Below are 12322 nucleotides of genomic sequence, written 5' to 3'. Positions count from 1 at the left end.
AATTTTGGACGGCTCGATCACAAGTGACTATTTTTGTTCCCCTTTTTGGACCGGTTTGGACTTTGGATTGAATACTCGTTTGAGTTTTCTTTGGCTCATAAAACTATGTTAAAATGTGGAATGTGGTTTAAAAAGTAGAATGTGGTGTATGAAAAGAATCATGGTGTTCCATCTCAAAATCAATTGATGATGCGTAGAGTAACCTATACTCTTATAAATGAGATAATGATCCCACACACTTTTTAGTTGGATTCTCTCAAACAAAGAAAAATATTTATTTGTATGAATGGGCTCTAAACTTTGTTTTGGTAAATGGGTCCGCAAATTTTTGTTGTTGCAAATTAGTCATTAAACTAGCGACAAAATGGTGAATTAACGGTTAAGGACTAACACTACCAAGAAAATCAAAAGTTAGGGGATCAGTTTGCCCAAAAAAAAAAAGGTTGGGAGACAAACTTGCCATGATGTGTATAATTTGAGCTACCAGACAAATAAATCTTTTCTAATACTATATATATAATGTATAGATTGATTATCAATATAATTATTTATTATCAATTAATGATGGTCTGCAACATAAATTTGAATGTAGCTATTTTAAATACTATAAAGATTTACGTCAATATACTAAAAACTACATAAATCTAAATTATTTATATATTTTCTAGATGGAGCTCTTGCCATGTTTGTTACCTAAACTTTGTTCGCCATTGACAATGAGTGTTTTGGATCATCTTTAATGATAGAAGTGAGAAAATAATTCAGTAACGCTATTACAAACACGTTTGCTTATTATAGGCGAAATGATCTTCTTTTTTTTCCAATGAAATAAGTTTCAAGATTTTTTTACTATTAAGTTAAAATAGAGTTACTATCAAGATTTCAAGATCTTCTTCTATAACCATGAATTGGAAAGATGATTGCAGAGTTCATTTTCTAATTTCAAACTATATGGTTGACCTTTTCGTTTATATTAAATTGTATATTAATTCATAGGCTCATTAATTTTATAACCATTTTTTTTCCAAATATCAATTACAATCAAACAAATAAGAAAAGTTATTAATTGGTTGGCAACAACGAGAGATTCTATTATAATCTATTTTGTGTTCAACATTATTGTGTTTTTTAATATTTATATTTCTTCTATATAAAAGGTATGAAGATAAGATAAATTATTAGTTTTAACGGTTTATTTGGTTAAATTTAACATAATATTCTAAATAATTAACATAATATACTTTTAACTAACTAAAATAGATATTTATTAATTATATTAATATAAATTCAAATATTATAAAAATATTATTATTATAATAATATTTAATATAAGACTACATATATAATAATTATATTAATATAAATTCAAATTCAAATGTTATAAAATTATCATTATTATAATAATATATAATACAAGACTAAATATTTAATAATTATATTAATATAAATTTAAATTTTATAAAATATTATTATGATAATAATATATAATCCTAATTTTTAACTAATTATATTGATATGAATTCAAATATTATAAAATATTATTATTATAATAATATGTAATACAAAACTAGATATTTAATACTTTTGTTAATATAAATTTAAATATTATAAAATATCATTATAATAATATATAGTACATAATTTTAATTTTTATTAAAAAAATTATCATTTATGTTTAAAAAGGGAATCATATTATATATATAACCATAAATAATATCTTGGTTTAATTTTTATTTTAATATGTTTATGTCATTCTTTTATATATAAATTGTTTATTTATTTGAAATTTATGTGACAATGATACCAATTTAATAAATATAATGTTGATCCCAAAAGAGTGTGTTTTAATAATTAAACTCGCAAGTGCACGAATCGTTTCAGAATTTAATGTTCATGTAAGTACGAGGTCGAACCCATGGGAGTTGACTAACATCAAAAGAAACTATTTCAAACAAAGCAATAATATTCTAACCTAGTTTCAAATATTTGATGAGATTTTGTTTTAGAAAAATAAAAGACAAGTAATAAAAAGATTTAAGATTAAATAGAAAAATGATTTTCAAATGAGATATGTAAAATAAGATTATTAAGATATTAGAATCCACAAAATGCAAGTTCAATAGTATTTATAAGTATATTGATTCCCAAGTTTTGATATAGTTGAAATAAATCACACTATATATTTTTTCAAAATATATTTTCTATTCAAGCACAAGTTACTCTTTAAAAAATGTAGGATTTTTTCTTCACTTATATAAGATATAATTTCTAAGCATTAGTTGTGTTACAACCTAGTGAAACTACAAAAAATCAAAGAGATTATGTTTAGGCAAAATATGATACTTATGCTCTAAGAATTAGATGTGAACAATTTAATGAAAAACATTAAATCAAAGAATATCATATTTTTGCATAATGAAGAACTAAGTGTAATATGCTTTAACAATCAATAATAGATGGAAAATGCATATCTTTGATAGAAAAAAATCCATAAATAATGTTGTACAAATGGAAAATCAACATACAACAAAAAATACTATCTAGTTACATTTTGCTTCATCATCATCTTAATAACCTTTGAAAAAGATTAGAATCTCATAACTAGATAAAAATTATAAAATAACATACTTGACATGCTCTTCAAAAGATGAAAATGGTAGAGAGAAAGTAGTGAAAAGAAGAGAGAAAAATGTGTAGAAGATATTGAAAAAAAGATGAAGAAGAAGAGCACCCCAAATGGTCTTACAAGACTCTATTTATAGGCAAAATATGGAGATTAAATTAATCAAATTAAAATAAATAAATTGATTAATTTAATTGTGTTGGGAAGTGGTAGGATAAATAGAGTAAGTGTAAGAGTATTGGAAAGATGAAATGTTTGGTTGGGTAAAAGATTAGTGAAAAGTTAGGGTAAAAAAAATAAATTAGGAATGTTTATTTAGGTAAGAAAAATAGGGAAAAGTGAATTGATATTTGAGTGAAAAATATTGGGAATGAAAATGTGATTTTTGGGTCTTTTTGGTGGTTGTTTGGTGCTTGGTCTAGGCTGGCCGAAATGGGCTCTGGTGGAAGAAGGCAGCACTTGGGCCTTGCGGACTGGGCTGGCCCACGTTGGGCTGGGAGATTGAGGCAAAGGTCAGCTGGGCCGAAATGGGGGCTGGTGAGAAATCTTTGGGCGTGACTTGCATAAGGAGCTGGGAAGCAGCTTGGTGATGATATGTGTGAAGTTGATGAGCTGGCGTGGAGGCTTCAGGCGTGAGATGCTGAAGGAAGTGATTACTTGATGAAGTGGAGTGGAGTCAATGGATTGCTTCGGCTGGCAGGAAGGCTGAAGGATGTGGGCCTCGGGTTGGGCTCCTGGAGGCAGGCCCACGGCTGGAGATGGGCGGTACTATAGCAGACGGGCCTGGGCTGGTGAGTGGGCTTGGGCCTAGGTGCTTGGTTGGCTTCATTCTTTCAAAAATAACATTTTTTTTCTCCTTATTCCTTTTTCTTTTCTTCACCCTTTCTTGGCTCTTCAAGAACCAAAAATAGAACCATTTCCTACAAAATAAATGTAAATTAAGTCATGATAAAATATTTCCAATTTTAAATAATTCATATAAATTCTTTGAAAATATTAATCATAACTTAATTTAACATTTAAGTTCAACAATACTCATTTATTTATTTATAAAAAAATTTACAACAAAATAATTATAAAAATACATAAAAATCTATAAAAATTAAAATGAAACTAATAAATTCAAAAAGTAATTAAAACTTAATAATTTAATTAAAAACTTAAGAACTAAATCATTTTTAGCTTAAAAAATGTGGTAAAATAACTCTAATTTCTAGAGTTATCATATAATAAATAAATTCTATAAATAAAACTAAGCAAATTTGCATTGTACGTAGCTTGTATCTAAGATATATAAAAAATACTTGTTCCTAGAGACATTTTTAAGCAAATATGAACAATTTTACCTTTCAAATTTGTATTTATAATATTTGATTTTCGTTTAAGAAAATAACATTTTTATTTTATTTATTATAACCCCATTATACTGAAAAAAATAATTTTTAAATTAATCCACTGTGTACAAAATTTTGATAGGGTAGAATTGTTGAAAAAAATGCACTAGTACAAGTAGAAAAGGCTACGTTGGCAGAAGAGCCATGTGGGACTTGGTTTTTGAGATCTTAATCTCTTTAATCGAGTGTTATTGGCAAAGCAAGCTTGGCGCTATTATGACAATCCATCCTTCCTGGCAATGAGAGTTATGCAAGGTTTCTTACTACCTGCGTTCTTCATTTTCAAGCTAAATTAACCTCTAATACTTCTGTTCTTTGGGGAAGTGTATTTTTGGAGAGAGAGAGAGTTGTTATTAAAGAGGTCTCGCTAGCTTATTGGAGATCGTAGATTTATTGCCATATATTTTGATAAATAGATCTAAAAAAAGGGATGGTTCCCTTTCGACATCATTGTGGGTCCTACCGTTTACAACTACGTAGCAACAACTTCGAACTGAGAATGGAGGGTGGAACGTTGATGTGATCTACGATCTTTCTCATTGGCTAAAGCTGCGACGATACTTGCTATATCTTTGTCTCTATAGCCTTGGCATGATAAACCAATATGGAGCTACAAGGAGTCAAGTATGTACTCGGTGAAGGGTGATATTGGTGCACAGTTCGTGATGCCCAGATGGGCCAGTCTAGCTCTTCTTCAAGGTCATCCCCTTGGTGCAAATGTGTTTGGAATTTTAATGTCCCACCAAAAGTTAAGCTTTTTTTTTTCCTTTCTGGAAAACTTCTCTTCATTGGATTCCATATTAGTGAATTTGGAACGTTTCATTCTTTTTTTCCTATTTTTTTTTCTATATCTTTATCAACCATGGTGAACAATCGTGAATCAACCTTACAAGGAGATGATATTACTTTTCCCCTGGAGCAGAAGGTAGGAAACCTACCAATCGATTGGGTCAGAGAAGGCACCTCTCAAAGACATGACACCCATGCCTGAGATACAAAAAAGGTTGGTGGCTGGTGGATTTGAAAAGGTATATAATGCTTAGGGTAATTCTTCATCCCCACCTCAACATAATGTGTAACACCCTAATTTCCTAAACTAGTTAATTTACTAATATTATAGGGGTATTTTAGTAAATTAACACTTTAAAACTAAAATAGATGAAAGTGAACATTGAAAACTTAACATGACCTAAGCTTTCATAAACTTTAAAACCTTTATTACATAATATAGAATATATGGGATCCCAAGTTGAAACCAAAACAATACTTATGTTCAGACAACTCAAAAATGTTGACAAAACATTACTTGCGAAACATGCCTTAACAAAAATATAACTCAAAGTCTTAAAATGCAAAACATAGAAGATAGGAACCCCTCCAACCCGTTTGTTATAGTATGTTATAGTATGCACATGTTAGACTGAGCCCCCATCAAGTCATCACCTCAATATGACTTGCATGTTGTTGTTTTTTCACTACATAAGTAACTAAATGAGTTAATACCCAATAAGGAAGGAAATAAAAAAAGAACTAACAAGCAACCATACTTTCAACACATAGAAGCAATAATACTAATCAACACTATACAACACATAGTAATTTTGAAAATTCCCTCATAGAGATCAAATCTTAATGTCCTAAAAAATTTGTTGCGATGATGAAATGGGAGACCTAAGAATGTCCCGACAACCAAGAAAGCAAGTGGTCTTGTAGGAGTTGAGAATTTATGGCTCACAAACTTTAAATCAACAACGAATAAATATAATTATTTCATCACTTCAAAATCTAGATATTAATCAATAATCACATGCATATTATGAAGGAAAATCTTGAAAATCAAAGATTAAAGTATAATCTATAAATTGACATAAAACTGAGAGTTAAATTACATCATCTATATAAATAAAATCAACACATAAAATATAATAGAAATATCACAAAAGAAACAACAAAAAGTAGTGGGAAACTGAAAATTAAAAACCAAATGTGCCTATATTGCAAAACCAATAACATAGACCAATGGCTTATACACGAGAAGTATTGCTATCCAAAATCTCTATTCCAAGTCAACCTAAAGTTGCCTGAAGCTTCTACTAAGATGGAATAAGAAGTGGGATTTAACAAGCCTTACAACTTCATAGAATTTTTTGATGAGTTTCTTGGAGAAAATGAATGTTCTTAGGGAGATAGAGAGAGGTTAAACAAATAACTACGAGACGTGATCAAGGTTTCACAACTCTAAAAAACACTTTTTATAGTATAGGCACCATCATTAGGCTAAATCAATAGGTTAAGACCTTTTAAACACATCATTAATGAGCTAAAATTGGCACTTCTAACCCATTGGTGACATGTCATCTATTATTGAAATAGCTAGCCTCTTGCAAGCTTTAGGTGACGCATCGCCATTAAATAGCAACACATCACCTCTAGGGTTGGTCAACCTCCTGATTTTCATGCCAAATCAACTCTAAATATTCCCAAAACTTTTGGGGATGCTTAGATACCTTATTCTACCAGTTTAAACCCAAATAAGTTGATTATAGATGCCCACAATAAGAACTCATAATTTCACTTTAACTTAAGTGAAACTGTTAAGTATTATAGATCACCTTGTGTAAGACAACTTAGCCATTATTTGAAACCATTCTCAATAGTAGGAGGACCACAATTCTACTAATTCTACATCATTACCATATCTTTGCATGAAGTAGGTACAATGTGCTCTAGCAGAGGTACCAAAAGAACTCCAGCTAGTTAGAGCTCAATAGGTCAAAACCATGACTGCCTTAGAAAAAGCTTTATGGCTTGCTCTATGGCACCAAACAATCCCCGTAGATTGCCTCTTTATGGCTTGACTTTACCACCTTGTATTTTTGTTAGGATGGCTTAAATGAAATGCTTAACTCGTTTTACATAATGTGGTGTAAACACTTAACAATTTCACACAATTAAGTTTATATTGTAGAAATGTAAAAATTAACTTTGGGGTTTAAAGTGATACAATGAGGTATCTAAGCATCCCCAAAAAGTTTAAGAATATTTGGAGTTGATTTTGCATGAAAATGACAATGTTGACCAGGCCTAATGATGAGGCGTCACCTCCGTGACACGTTGTTTAAAGGCCTTAAACGACAAAGTCTACAATAGGAGACATGTCACCTGTTGAGGAGATGTGTCGCTTAGAGATTGACAATAAGTCGCATGTCGTTGAAGTGTCATGTAACATTTTGGTTCCAAATTTTTTGATTTAAATGATTTAATCCTATTGGTTAAGCCTAATGACGGTGCCTACACTATGAAATGAGTCATTCAGAGTTGTGAGGCCTTACTCACACTTCTCAAATTTTTATGATCCCCTCATGCTAGTTGTAATACCCCAAAATCCCTAATGCGGTTTAATGGTTGGATTTGGAGGTCGAGAGGGACATAATTGATTTATTATGCCATTAAATGATTATATGCATGTGTTATGTGAATTATTTAATAATACGATGTTAAATGCATGCATGTGGGTCCACATTTCATCATAAGGGCATTTTGGTAATTTGGTCATTGAGGGTGTAATTGTATATTTATATGCATGTTGGTGAACTATTGTTGAGGCCACATAATAATGTGGATTTGTTGAGCCATTCGACATAAGATGATTTTTGAGTGCAGCTTAGCAGTTTGGTCATAACGGGATTAAGTTCGGGGCTCGGGGTGAGTCTTAGGGTAATTTGGTGATTAGAGCATTGCCGGGAATTAAAGGGTAACTGGATATGAATTATTGGTATTTGAGAATTTTGAGAATAACGGGAATTGGAGGGTGTTAATTATGATTAACGAAATAGGCGGGAAATGACAATTTTACCCTTGGGAGCCTTTAGAAGACTTTAAATGACCTAGGGGCAAAAAGGTCTTTTCACCTTAAGTTATATTTAAGCCATTGAAGGCTATAGAAGCTTGTCAAAAATAGAGTATCAAAAATTTCCTCCCTTACATCATTTTCTTCTCCTTTTTCCTTTGGATTTTTTTAGCTTTTTAGCTAGGGAAGTGGACCTTGAGGGCTTAGGATTGTGTTCCACCATTGAAGATGGTTATAAACTGAGCTTGAGGTAAGTTTCTAGCCATTAAAACTCTAGCTTTGCTCTGTTTTGTTTTGGATTTCAGCTTGGATTTCTAGGTTGGATATTGGAAATTGATGGGAGTTTTTGGCTAGGGTTACTTGGGTTATGATGCCTAGGACATGTGTGGATTGTTTTTGGGTTCATTTGGGACTTAAAATGAGGTTTGGAAGCTTTTGGTTCAGGTTGGAAATGGTGGTGTCGAAAGGGGGAAGAACCAGGGCATTTCTGCCTGGTTGTAGTGCTACAGCGCTAGCTTGAGGGTTTTCCAATCAGCCAATAGCGCTGGGGCGCTAGGGGGGTAGTGCTACAGCGCTACCCTGCTTTTCCATAATTCTGTTTTGGGCATTATTAAGGGATTTTGGCTCAGGGTTTCAATTCGTAAGGCTGGGATCGAATCTACTCACCGTTTGGGTACAATTCGGGGTCTTGGGAGTGAGGTTTAGGTCAAGACCCTTTTATTGTTGATTTTCATTAATGGAGGTTATAAGTGGTTATGACTAGGTGACTGCTAAGGAGTCAAAACGTTGATCATTCTCAAGGGTCGTTCTTTTACTATTTCTCGCTCGACCAGAGGTAAGAAAACTGCACCCCATATGTGACATGCATGGTTATTCATGAGGCATGTTGAGTGTTTAAATGTGGACATTGATTGCATATCAAGTGCTTAGCAAATTTTTCTCACTTGTGCATGGCACTGACTAATTAGTCAGAATTGGCTATTGTGTATGTATTAACTGTGAAGCTGTGACTCACTAGTCAAGTTTAGCAGTAGTACTGAGCACTGGTCACATGGTATTGACTAATAAGTCAAGAACGGTCTTAGCGTGTTTAACACAAGCCAACGAAGATAAGATCTAATCGACATCTACATTGAATGACTCATAGTGAGCATTAATGTCAGACCGACCTCAAGTTCGATGAAAACTAAAAGCGCTTGTCTAGCCTCTGGCTAGTCACTTAGAGCCAGGGCCAGAAGGCCTATGTGACTGCTTCGTCACATGGCTGTGGGTGCTGAGCCCATAGTGACTCACTCATCAGTCACTCATCTGGTTTACGTTAGTGGCTTGCTCATCAGTCGCTCACTATGGTTAACAGAACCTTAAGTGTTAAATCACTCATTTGATTAGGGCTAAAAGCCCCATCATGGTTAAACAGAACCTCAAAGTGATATTCACTCATCCGTTCAAGGCTATAAGCTCTGTATGATTATCATGATCATCATTTTATATTATTTACATGCAGTAATGAGTTTTCTTGCTGGGCTTTGGCTCATGGGCGCTATGTGGTGTAGGTAAAGGGAAATAAAAGCTCACCCAGCCTTGAGTGGAGAGCTTAGGTGGTGATGTGAACATATGTTGTAATGACCCAAAATTACTAATAAGGCTTAAGGACCTTGATTAGTGTGCCGGGAGGGCAGAATTGGAAGTTATGTGAACTATTGGAGTGTGTTACGCATGATTATGTGAAATGCTTGTTTATGAGTATTGGATAAGCATGCGGGCCCTGTTTGGTTATTAGGGCATAATTGTAATTTTGGCCTGTTAGGGCATAAATGTGATTTTGTGATAAACTGTTAAGACCACATTATTATGTGGATATATGTGTTTGCAGCTTTCGACACGAGGCGATCATAGGGGGCAAGTAGCGGGAAAGTCAAAACGGGACCCGGTACTTGATTTGGGGCAAGTCAAGGGGTATTTCGGGTATTAGATGATTATTTGGGCTATTGGTTATGGAAATAAATAATTGGTAATATATTTGAAGTTAGGAAGTCTAGGCGGGAATATCGGGGAATTTTACCATTTTGCCCTCGAGGACGTTTTCGGTACCCCCGAGCCTTGGGATTGACTTAAGTACCTAAGGATAGACTAAGTAAACATTAGAAACCACTGGAACAAAAGGCTAAACTGACTCTTCTCTCCCTCTCTTCTTCTCTCTCAAGGAACTCAGTGAAATCAAAGGATTTGTGGCTGGGAATTCATTGGATTGGGGCTGGAGTCTTGAAGGATTAGTTCTGTGTTTAGCTAAGGAATTCAATCAAGAACTGAGGTAAGAAATAAGCTTTGTGAAAATTGATAAATTCTGTGTTTTGACTGGGTTTTGAGGTGTTTATGGATTTTGATATTAAAGGGTTGGATTGAAGCTGAAACTTGGATGTTAGCTTAGGAATCCTTTAGAGGATTGATTCAATAGAGAAGGTAAACTCCAATTCTCGTTTTAGTGTTTGAATTCTGAGCATTTATGACTGGTTTTCTTGTGTTCTTGGGCTGTTGAGTTTCAGAAATTAAAATGGGATTTTAATGAGTTTTTAGACTAGATTTCAGCTGGGTTTTGCTGCTGGAAACATGTTAGAATGTTGGGATAGTTGAGTTATGTTATTGGGATGGTCTAGGGTGGATTTGGGTGAGGATGGAATATTAAAAATGGTAGTTTTTCTGGGTTCGCGGGGCTGGGCCACGACTCTATTCTAGAGGGTCGCAGCCCTTCGGAGCAAGGAAGAGCCAGGAGGGCTCTGAGATGAGGGAGCGCCGTGGCGCCACAGGGGTAGGGCCGCGGCACGTGTCTATGGTCAGAGAGGCCTAGCCTCTGTTTTAGGGGGCGGGCCGCGGTGCAGGTCTCAAGGGTCGCGACCCTTAAGGGCATTTGTGGACATTTGGAGTTTTAAGCGTGGGAACCTAACCTTTGGTGCTCGGGATCGATCCCACTACCGTGTTTGGTGGAATTCGATGTCCCGGAGGATAGAATTCTATCCGGAATCCCTTATGAAATTATTGATGGAATCCTTTATCATGGCTGTGAATAGGTGTACACTTGGGCTCGGAGCAGGATCGTGCTCGGGGGTCATCTTTCCTAATTAAAGCACTTGGAACTAAATGTAAGAAAACTGCACCCGGTTATGTATATATAATGGGACTAAGGGTTCCCTATCTTGTATGCTTTGAAAGAATAGTATTATGCCATGTATAGTGTAAATGGATGGTATCACGCCATGTAAATAGTAAATGAGCAGCCTAAGAGCACTGGAGTTTACACATGCGCACAGGGCGCAGCTCGGCCACTGGTAGCTGAGGATAGCTTATTATGCACTGAGCTCGGTTTAAGCGGGCCGGAGTCAGTGGGATAAACAGAGGGTGCGACCTAAGTTGTCGACCTTAATTATCATGTGATTTGATTGTAATTATTATGATAATTATGATATGCTGGTTAGTTGAATGGAAGATTGTTAGCTTGTTGATTATTATCGTTGAATGGATGAATGTTGTGTTCTGTTGAGTACCTGGTTATGTCTTGTGAAATAATTGAGTATTATTAGTGATTGTGTCTTAAATGTTATGTTTTCTTGTTGGGCCTTGGCTCACGGGTGCTACATGGTGCAGGTAAGGGCAAGGGTAAGACAAGTTGACCATGGGTTGGAGAGCTCTAGGGGCGAGGTGTACATTGTCAGCTGCTTGGCCGCCACGGTCGAGGATTTGTATAGGAACGAGAACCTAAAATGTGTATTTTTCCATTATAGTGGCTTGGTTATTTATAAGCTTTGGAAATTCTGTAATTATGTTATTTAAACCTTAATTTGGGATCCCATGTACCAAACATGTATTTTAAATGAAAATTATTCGTTTATAACCAAAATCTTTTAAACCTAACCTGTTTGTAACATTATTTTCACATTTTTAATCAAATGATTTGATTAATAAGTCTCGCATTGTTTCAAACACACAGTGTAACGGTCTTGGTTATCCAGGGCGTTACATATGCAGCTGCTTGACCACCACGGCCAAGGAGTTTCTCTGTGGAACTAGGGGGGTTAACCCTATTTTTGTCGCTTAGGTCGGCGGGTTGTAAATTTTACACTGTAATGAACGTTTTGTATTGTAAATAGCTTGTAAATGTTTTTATGGGCCCATGAACAGTTTTATACTTTAAATAAAATATATCCTTTCCTTTTTTAATGGTTTTTCACCTTAACCTGTTAATAACACCTAGATGCACGTTTATAACCAAAGAACTCGATTAGCGAGTTAAGCACAGTTCAAAGCTCACAATAACAGTCTTGGAGTAACTAGGACGTTACACTAGCTCTCCAAGAAAACACATTTTTTTTAAGAAAATCATTAAGAATTACTTGACTTGTTGATTTTCAAGGCTTGTTCAATCCCAATGGTCATCCTTTCTTTGTATAAGCCTCAAGCATC

Source organism: Humulus lupulus, chromosome 8 (genome assembly GCF_963169125.1).
Source record: "Humulus lupulus chromosome 8, drHumLupu1.1, whole genome shotgun sequence".
Classification (NCBI taxonomy): domain Eukaryota; kingdom Viridiplantae; phylum Streptophyta; class Magnoliopsida; order Rosales; family Cannabaceae; genus Humulus; species Humulus lupulus.
This window is presented reverse-complemented; position numbering follows the sequence as displayed.